The 11025-nt window shown below is 40.6% G+C and overlaps 1 non-coding gene across 1 annotated transcript; it reads left to right on the forward strand.

Annotated features, from left to right (window-relative positions):
* Positions 1-2761: 2761 nt before the first annotated feature.
* On the forward strand, positions 2762-2932 carry LOC120461612 (U1 spliceosomal RNA). The gene has a single exon (XR_005618213.2). It is a non-coding gene; the product is annotated as a U1 spliceosomal RNA (small nuclear RNA).
* Positions 2933-11025: the final 8093 nt, after the last annotated feature.

An 11025-nucleotide genomic window follows, 5' to 3' on the forward strand; every position in this document is an offset into this window, starting at 1 on the left:
CGTCGCAAATAACAGTTTTGAATTCAGTAGTAACCCCAACCTTTTTTTCAGACCACGCCAAATTGGATGCTGAATTGGAATTTGGAGGGATAAGAACGAATGGTAAAGGGTTTTGGAAACTGAATACCACCTTACTAGATAATAAGGAGGTAGTGCGTCGATATAGAGAAAAGTTGAGTCAATGGATAAGCTTGCAGTCATTATGCAACTCTGTGGGTGAATGGTGGGAAGATTGTAAAATTAGAACAAAATAATTCTTTAGGAATGAGGGTAGAAAAATTAAGAGAAAAAAGCAATGGCCTGTAAATCACACCAAAAGAAACTTCAACAATTTTATACTATGGCTCATTCCGGGTTCGATGTTACGGATGATATTATGAGATTGAAAAAAAATAATCTTAGACATCTATGCGGATCAGAGTAAGAGTTTGATGGTAAGAAGTAGACTACAACATATAGAATCTAATGAGAAATGTACTCGCTACTTCTTTAAAAAATTGCTCCATTCAAGATCGATTATAGATTAATTAAAAAAACAAGAAAATTAATCTATAACTGGAACAAAATAACTAATTTCATATATTCACTCCTTTCATCAAGACCTCTTCTCTGAAAAGAAAATTGATGAAGAAATAATGGATAGTCTTCTTCCGAAAATTTTTGTTGAAGAAGAGTTACTGGTTGATATGGAAAAAGATCTCACAACTGACGATCTGACAAGAGCACTTAATAGTATGAAAGGCAATAAATGTCCGGGAGCAGATGGTTTACCCAAAGAATTCCATGTAAAATTCTGGGAAGAGTCGAAAGAAATAATGCTGTCAATGTTTAAAGAAAGTCTTGCTTTGGGTAAACTTCCCCCGACATTGAGAGTGGGTACCATTTCTATGTTATTTAAAAAAGGGGAAAAAATGATTTAAAGAATTGGCGTCCTTTAATCCTACTGGGAACTGATGTAAAGATACTGTCTAAAGCAATTTTTTTTTCGTCTTCAATCCATCATGACAAGTCTAATAGGGAAAGAGCAAACAGGTGGAGTTAAAGATAGATCTTTACATCAAAATCTGGCCTTGATACGCGATTCTCTTCTCTATGCACAAGATCGAAAAATACCCTTATGTGTTCTGGGATTAGATTTAGAAAAGGCCTTTGACAGCATAGACCATCGTTTTTTGCATAAAGTGTTTGTGTTAGCTATAGAACCTTTAGCTCAAGCTATTAGGCAAAATCCAGAATTCAAGGGGTTAGTAATTCCAGGGAGTTTGGGCAAAGAAGCAAAGTTATCGCTATATATGGATGACCTTACCTTTCTACTTACCAACAATCATTCAATAGAAACAACATTACAGGTATGTGACCGTTTCATGCTAGCAACTGGTATGAAGATCAACAGAAGTAAAAGTGAGATTTTATATTTAAATTGGACAGAACCTCAACACAATTTTTGGTTAAAGAACCAAGATAATGCCATTAAAATATTAGGAATGGTATGGTGTAAGGATATGGAGGAAAGGAATTGGAATTCCAGATTACATCAAATAGAGTGGAAAATAAATCAGTGGGAAGAAAGAGACCTCACTCTTAGAGGTAAAGTGTTAATAATCAATGCAGAGATCATAGCATCGCTTACATATGTAGCGGCAACCTTCCCTGCCCCAAGACGGTTCTTAAATTCTGTAAAGGAAATTATGTTTCGTTTCTTATGGAGTTCTAATCAAGAGAAATTGAAACGCGAAATATTATAAATATGAATTTGTAGTTTGTTCTTGTCATTTTTTTTTTGTTGTTGTTTAGTTGTTGTTTTTTTTATTTTGTATTTGAAGTGTAATCAGTAGCGGTTCTAGGCACGGGCGAACCGGGCAGTTGCCCAGGGCGGCGTCTCTTCATGTCACATGGGGGGCGGCACGAGCAGTTAAAAAAAATCTTCTGTGCCTCTAAGGTTTTCTATTTTTTTACCATTTCGATTTAATTATTAGCAATGGCGCCCCTGCTTGCTGAGAAGGTGCCGTGCACAGAAGCGATGTCAAGGTGGTCTCTTGATTAGTTCACGTATCGCGTCTTTTGCGCGCTCGAGGTCGTTATTTCAAATAGGCGATTAGGCGCACGGGAGGCGCGCTCATAAACTTTTCAGTATGGGAGTGCACGTGCACCCAAACACTTGGGTGTTTTTCTCTTCTCCATAAATAAATCTTTTAGCAGAGCTTCAGCAAGCGTTTTTCTGTGGTGGAAATACATTAGCTATTAAAACTTCTCTGTCGTTGTGGAGAGCGCAGTGCATGGTTGTATAGCAACGAGAGGAAATCGGTCCGAATTTTACTATTAATAATAAAAGATAAGCTACTATGCATTTTAAATATCAGGAATGTATCTTTATTGACTCATTCTTTTTATAGAGATGATTGAATGCTGAAATATGAGGTTTATATTTTTATATAAAATCTTTTTTTGTGTTAACCTTTTTTAGTAGGTAAGATAAAACACACTCCTTTAAAACAAATCTTTAATGTTATTAACTTGGTGATTTGATTTCATTGTGTATTAGGCTTTTTGAACAAGATTCTGTGTATGTGATCATGTTGGTCACTATATTCATGAAATGAAAATAATTTACATAATGATCAACTTTGTGTTTTCACAGTAGCCAATATGCAAAGTACAATGTTCTATTTTCTAAATAATCTCTGATTCTGTCCTTTTCTCTGACATTTTAAGAGTGACATCGAAGGGGGTCTCGCCCTGGGTGTAATTCAAAGTAGAACCGCCACTGAGTGTGATGAATTAAAATAATAAATAAAAAAATAAAAAAAGTTCACCCAGGGCGAGGCTCGGCCATTGCACTCCGGGTTGTGCTGACCCCTGCGAATTCCCCAAATGTGGGAATCTTGACTGCATAATTTATGGTAGTGGGGGACTGCGTTCGCGCTCTCCCCTGGACAACACTGGTTAAAAGGGCAGATTGTTAAAGCTCCACTTGAGGTTCTTTTTTTTTTCTCCACTTCTTCAATATCTAGAGGCAGTCCAGAGAGTTGAACTGCATTGGTTGCTCGGGAGATACGAAACAGTCTAGGATATATTTGACGAACGATTTAATTCACAGCAGTTGTCCTGGAGGCAAAGTTGTTCGGAATGAGGAGTTCTATCATGTGGTATGAAAACATTGTGCACGTGTGAAACATCACAAGATATACAGCCACCCATGTTGTGTTTTTTTCTGTTTACAGCGCCACCAAGTGGCCAGTCGCCACATTCCTCTTCACTCTCCACGCCTCGGCGTCGCTGCGTCATCGGACTTGGTCTTGGCCTGCTTCCTTGCTAAGTACTTTTTGGGCTCGGTATGAATTGTGTAACGCCAATTTCTCCATGTTCACTGTGGAAAAACTGACTGATAATTCGCTGAAAGTGGTGATTGTCAGGATGTTTAATGAAACAGTTAGTGGAGAAGACATTGCTGTATGGTTGGCAAGATATTGCTCTATTCGTGGTCAACCAGTCAAGGTTTTAGATGAAGACGGTATCTGGAGCTGTGCGTGGAGAGTGCCCATTAAACAATGGGCAGATCCCAACAGCTACAATGGCGTGAGTCAAATTCCTTCTATGATTGTGTTGGGAGAGAATAGAGGTTACATCCATTATCAAGGGATGCCCAAGCTATGCCGCAAGTGTGGCCAACTTGGGCATCTCGCCGACGCATGCCAAGAAGTAATATGTGGGAAGTGCAGAGAAATTGGGCACACTTTTGAAGAGTGCAAAAATGGCAGAAAGTGCAACCGCTGTGGAGAATCATCCCATCTCTACAGAGACTGCCCCCAACAAGCTAAAAAACAACAAAATGGCCGCCCCACCCAAAGACAAAACGATAAAGGAGGCGGGCCCTGAGGTTTTGGCGGGAAATTCAAACCCCCAGCCAGCCTCAGGGATTGGGCAGGAAGAAGGAAGTGGGGCGGCCATAGGAGACTCGAACCCTTTAATTTGAATTTTCCATTGACGTTTGCATTTTCTGTTATTTTAATGAAAAGATTTGCTTTGGCCTGTCTCAGACTCTGTTACCTTATTTTGCATATGGGTAAACCTTTGACGGCCTGTTGTTAGACCTGATTTTAAAAATTGCTTTAATAACAGGTGTTACGTGTTTAAAGCTGGTAAAAGGGATGATTACGTAACATAAATGTGAAGCACTGTTGTGATGTGCGAAGGCAGAAAAGAACACCAAGAAAACATCACTTAACGTTCTAGACGTTTATTTCAAGGATGAATAATGAAGTAAACCACACAAATGAAAACAAGAATAATAAATAAAAATAAAGAAAAAGAAAAGGAGTGTTGTCAAATCATTGAAATAATCAAAACATAAAAATAATATCTAATTTTTAGTCGTCCCTCTAAACTGACTAACAAAGGAAAATGTAGAAATGAAACCGAAATCTTCGGCGGATGCGCCGCCTTAAATAAACTATACTACCTAAAAACAAACATACAATCATGACAAAACACTCCACGCCTAATTAACAAAAAATTACCTCTACCTCCCGTTGATGTTAAACATGTCCCCCACGGTCAGTAAAAGTTAACAGAACTTTGAACTAATGATTAACATCTAACTCGTACACATATCAAAACTCATATCACGCCTATTAAAGCATTAACGCAAATAAATAATAAATTCACAAACGTTACTCATAAACAGTGGCTCTGACGATCACCTCACCACATGCTAAATGGTACATTCTACAAGTTAGCTCTGTAGAAATAAGCAAGCTGAGATCTGGCAAAAAGTTCGATGAGATCTTGCAGAGACCACCGGGATCTCGCAAGGATCTGTCTTCAGTCTCATGAATGAGCTTTTTAAGCTCAACGTCGCAGCAGCAGATTGGTGAAGCGGCGGATGTCACGTGATCCCAATAAAGACACACAGCCAACGAACAATCCGCCACCTGAAAACAATGAATGGACACGGGGAGAGAGAGAGAGAGAGAAAAAAAAAACACAAATACACGTGGAACGTAACACTTCCCCCCACAAAAAAACCAAACATGAATTAAAAACATGTTTTGTTTTCTTTCATCCTTCAGAAATTAGGACCCCAACAACTTAAGCTCTGGACAACGCATCCGCAATTATATTCTCCGAACCTTTCTTGTGCTTGATCACCAAATTATAGCCTTGTACCATCAAAGACCAACGCATCAGCCTCTGATTCTGATTGTACATGCGACTCAAAAACACTAAAGGATTGTGATCTGTAAACACAAGAACAGGCAAATTTGTTGAGCTCACATAAACATCAAAATTTTGCAATGCCAATAATAAAGCTAACGTCTCTTTCTCTATCGTAGAGTAGTTCAATTGGTGTTTACTGAACTTACGTGAGAAATAACACACTGGATGATCAATACCGTGAGCATCCTCTTGCAACAGCACTGCCCCTGCGCCAACAGAACTTGCGTCGATCTCCAGCTTAAAAGTTCATTCAAAATTAGGAGCTGATAAAACAGGCGTACTGCACAACAAAGTTTTGACATTATCAAAGGCATTCTGACATTCATCATTCCAGAGGAAAGCGCATGATGGACTAAGGAGTGACGTTAAGGGATTGGCCACAGTTGAAAAATTCTTGCAAAAACTCCGATAATAACCGGCCATTCCTAAAAATCTACGAAGTTCTTTGAGCGTAGTAGGAACAGGAAAATCAACAATTGCAGTTACTTTTGCCTCCATGGGTCGTACTTGACCTTGACCCACTTCTTTGCCCAAGTACGTTACCGTAGCTTGGCCAAACTCACACTTCGTCAAGTTTAACGTCAGAGAAGCTTTCTCAAGGCGCTCAAACACCTCTCTTATCGTTGACACATGTGCAGACCAAGTAGGCGAGTAAATCACGAGATCATCTAAATATGCGTTACAGTTACGGACACCTGCAAGCACGATGTTAATAAGCCGCTGAAAGGTGGCTGGTGCGTTGCGCATTCCGAACGCCATTACGCAATATTGCAGAAAATCATCTTGGGTCACAAAAGCAGAAATATCGGAGGCGCGCTCTGTTAGCGGCATCTGCCAGTAACCCTTCAGTAAATCTAATTTACTGACAAATTTAGCGGACCCCAGATTGTCCACGCAATCCTCCATGCGAGGTAATGGAAAACAGACAGGAACAGTTACGGAGTTTACCTTTCGGTAATCTGTACAGAATCTAGCAGAGCCATCACTCTTCGACACGAGTAGACAAGGTGAACTCCAGGGGCTAAAACTCTGTTTCGCTAAACCATGTTCACACAAGTAGTCAACTTCAGTTTTGATCACAGAACGTTTAAAAACATTCGTTCTATAAGCGCGTTGCTTAATAGGAACAGCATTGCCCACGTCGATGTCGTGTTCTAAAATCGTAGTGCGAGAAGGAACGTCATTAAATAACGAAGGAAAGTCAGAGATGATTTCTTTCACATCATTACTCTGAGACTCAGACAGATGAGACAGGTGAGAATTTAAATCAGCCAATACTTCAGAATTCTTCAACCTGGCGCACTGCTGATACGTGTGTCGTATCAAAACTCCGTCATCTTCCTTGTCATGTGTACAAGTAAAAGACTCGCACGTAAGCACAGCAGCACACGATATATTCGACTCATCTACTTTCAGACCATCTTGCAATGCCTCTCGAACATAATAAGCCTTCATCATATTTACATGACATACGCGAGATTTCTTCTGGCGATCTGGAGTACGAATCACATAATCAGTGTCACTCATTTTCCGAAGCACTTCATATGGACCTGAAAAGCGTGCAGATAAAACGGAACCAACGACAGGCAATAAAACGAGCACCTGATCTCCTTCCTTAAACTGACGTTGAACAGCTTTACGATCATAGTTACTCTTCATGGTCACCTGGGCGTGCAATAATGAATCTCGTGCCATAGTACAAGCTTTATGCAATCGCTCACGAAATTTGCTCACATAGTCCAACACTGTGGTTTCAACACTCGATTTGTGATCTAAAATGTCCTCTTTGAGCATCTGTAACGGACCCCTGACAGTATGCCCGAAAACAAGATCAGCAGGACTAAATCCTAAACTGTCTTGTACCGCTTCTCTAGCAGCAAACAACACTAACGTTATGCCCTCGTCCCAGTCTTTACCTGTGTCCATGCAGTATCGACGCAACATCGCTTTCAGGGTCTGATGAAACCGTTCCAAAGAACCTTAAAATTCAGGATGATAGGCACTTGAAATTCTGTGAGAAATATTCAAAGTCTTTAACACTTGTGTAAAAATCTTTGACAAGAAATTCGTACCTTGATCAGACTGCACAATCTTCGGTAGACCAAACATTGAAAAGAATTTTACGAGCGCGCTGCTGATCACCGGTGCCGTAATCTTTCTCAGAGGAACCGCCTCCGGAAAAGCGCGTCGCTGTACACAATATTGTAAGCAAGTATTGATTACCAGATTTTGACTTGGGTAACGGTCCAACACAGTCTACAATAACGTGCTCAAAAGGCTCCCCCATCACTGGTATAGGAACCAGCGGTGCACGCGGAATCACCTGGTTCGGCTTACCCGAGAATTGACAAGTCGTACAGGTTCTACAAAATTTGGCTACATCAGCCTTCATTCTGGGCCAGAAAAAATGTCTCAATATTCGATGGTATGTTTTCTTAATGCCTAAGTGACCAGACAAATCATGATCATGAGCGAGTGAGAGAACTAGATGTCTATAACACGTTGGAATGACAATCTGGGTTACAGAAGACCATTCTGAATCATTCCCAACAACAGCGCACCACCAACGCATCAGTAACCCATTCTGCATATAGTAAGCGTTTCTCTTCTTTTGCGCCTCTTCTATTGAAATGACAGAAGAAAAACATTTACGCAGAGAAAAATCCTCTTTTTGCGCTACAATCATTTTCTCACTAGTGACTTCTAATTTCGAATCATCTGATTTCAATAAAACAACTGCGCCATTGGGCTTACCTATCTCAGGCATCAGAGCATCATCCACAAACATAGGTGCTATGAAAGTGGAGGATAAATCATCAGCATCAGCAAACTTACGAGCCTGCGCCCGCGTCACAGCACAAACAGGAAAAACCTCAGGGAATTTCTCTGACATTTCATCAGTGCCATCGGACAAAATGGGTTTCTCACAAACCTCTAATAGCGGCACAATTTTACCACCTGCAATATCATTACCGAGAATGAAATTCACTTCATGCACTGGTAGACTATCACGAACTCCAAGTTTCACAAATCCCGTAAACAAATCTGACTTCAGATGAATCTGATGCAAAGGAACTTTCATAGTGCTCATCTCCAGACCACGTACTAACACATGACTTCCACAAAAAGTACGTTCAGAAAACGGCATCGCATCAGCTACTATAAACGATTGCATCGCTCCGGTATCACGCAACATAGTAACTTTAACTGGATCAGGAGAATGTTCGCAAACAGACACAAATCCTTCCATCACGAAAGGTTGATAACTAACATCCAAGACATCACAAAGCTCATGATCTGTGCGATCAACAGACTTCACAAACGCGACACTTTTAGTACCGACACCTTGCTCTTTGCGCTTTAAAGCTAGACAATCGGCAATGAGGTGTCCCGATTTGCGACAGTAGAAACATTCTCTGCTTTCTTTAGCTTTTGGTACATTTTTCGAACGCCCCTGATCTCTCAAGACAGCAGGAACATGCGAAACGTTTTCAGTCCGAGCAAGAGTAAAAACACCCTTGTGCGTAAGCGCAAACTCATCAGCATAAACAGCCGCCTGTGACACCGACGTCACCTTCTGCTCGTTTAGATAAACAACAATACGATCAGGAATACAATTTTTGAACTCCTCTAACAAAATCAACTCACGGAGAGCATCAAAGTCTGCTACTTTATTTGATGTGCACCACCGGTCAAACAACAAACTCTTCTCCCTAGCGAACTCAACAAACGTCTGATTTGAAACTTTTTTGTGACTCCTAAATCGCTGTCTGTATGCCTCCGGTACGAGCTCATAAGCCCGCAAAATTGCCGTCTTAATAACATCATAGTCTAAGCTGTCTGATAAGGACAGTGCAGCACATACTTCCTGAGCTTTTCCCGTCAACTTACATTGAAGCAATAACGGCCACACATCTCTAGACCAGTTAAGCACAGAAGCAACTCGTTCGAACACATTAAAGTAGGAGTCAACCTCAGTTTCTCTAAACAGTGGAACAAGAGAAATGTGCTTACTCACATCAAACGTCGGACTCGCACCTGCCCCTTCAACATCCGGCTGTGCAGACTGAGCAGCTGATAGGCCTACAGGTCGTATAGGCGGAACCGGTCTCTCTCTGGCTATTCTCAGGTCCAACTCACGCAACTTGATTTGCGTCTCCGCCTCTATTTCTAGACGGCGGATCTCAAGCTGCAGATCCAACTGAGCTCTACGGTCCTCTGCCCGCTCGCGCTCTTCCCGTTGAATCCTTGCCAGACGTACCCGGAGGCGCGCATCACCTCCAGACCCAGTCAGAGCTGGAGAAAAAGGTTCGAAGGGCGGCAAGCCTGTTTTGGCTTCGGAATCCTCCGCCTCATCAGGTTCACTCACTTCCTCCTCACCTACAGAGCTAGCTCCAGAGCTCGGATTCTCCTCAGATTTATCAGCCGGTTTCAACACCTTCAACTTCCTTAGCTGCTGCACTAACATCTTTTTAATGTCTCGCTTAAGCTGCTGTTTAGAAACTCTAATTTGATAATGTTCGGCAACTCTCAATAAATCATCTTTCCTACACGTATCTAATTGTTCGACCGTTGGTGCACTCACAAAACCATCCAGATCAAAACTTTAGAGTGCTTCGTAATCCTTGTTGGTTGTTGAACAAGTTGTGAAAAATTAAGATTATCCATTGTATTGTAGACAGTATTCCAACCCAGTCTCACGGCAGTTCGTGATATAGTCACGAAATTTAATCTATTGATTCGTGTTCATGGACACGATTTTCCCTTTTTTTCGTGTCCCTCAGCACGACTTTCAAGCCAATGTATTTCAATGAGACATATTTTTCGTGCCTGCAACACGTTTTTCTTTCGAGAGCACAGTATTGTTTTTTCTCAATTCTTTTTCATTTTGCAAACTTTAAGGGTAGCCTACACTACCAACATTTAATCAGAAGGTTTTAATCCTTGTTTTTATTGCGTTATTTTCGCTAGGCTAAATACGCAACATGAATGATGATCGTGTCCACGAGCGCGAATTTTCTTCTTTTTCTTCGTGTCACTCAGCTTTTTTTAATCCAATGTATTTCAATATGGGACATATTTTTCGTGCCTTTTGCGAACTTCATGGGTAGGCCTACACTACCAACATTTAATCAGGAGATATGAATCCTTGTTTTTATTGCTTTATATTCGGTAGGCTACGCAACATGAATCAAATGAAGATTCGTGTCCATGGGCACGAATTTCCTTCTTTTTTTTCCGTGTTACTCAGCACGACTTTCAATCCAATGTATTTCAATGGGACATATTTTTCGTGCGTACACCACGTTTTTCTTTCGAGAGCACAGTATTGTTTTTTTTTTCTCAATTCTTATTCGTTTTGCAAACTTCAAGGGTAGACTACACGAGGCCCTACCAACAATTAATACAAAGATTTTAATCCTTGTTTTTATTGCTTTATATTCGGTAGGCTACGCAACATGAATCAAATGAAGATTCGTGTCCACGGGCACGAATTTCCTTATTTTTTTCGTGTCACTCAGCACGACTCTCAATCTAATGTATTTCAATGAGACATATTTTTCGTGCCTGTACCACGTTTCTCTTTCGAGAGCACAGTATTGTTTTTTTTGTTTTTTGTTTTTTTCTCAATTCTTATTCATTTTGCAAACTTTAAGGGTAGACTACACTAGGCCCTACCAACAATTAAATAAGAAGATTTTAATCCTTGTTTATTGCTTTATATTCGGTGGGCTACGCAATCAAATGATGATTCGTGTCTACGGGCACGAATTTCCTTCTTTTTTTCGTGTCAATCAGCACGACTTT

Source organism: Pimephales promelas, chromosome 2 (assembly GCF_988280905.1).
Source record: "Pimephales promelas chromosome 2, fPimPro1.hap1.1, whole genome shotgun sequence".
Lineage (NCBI taxonomy): Eukaryota > Metazoa > Chordata > Actinopteri > Cypriniformes > Leuciscidae > Pimephales > Pimephales promelas.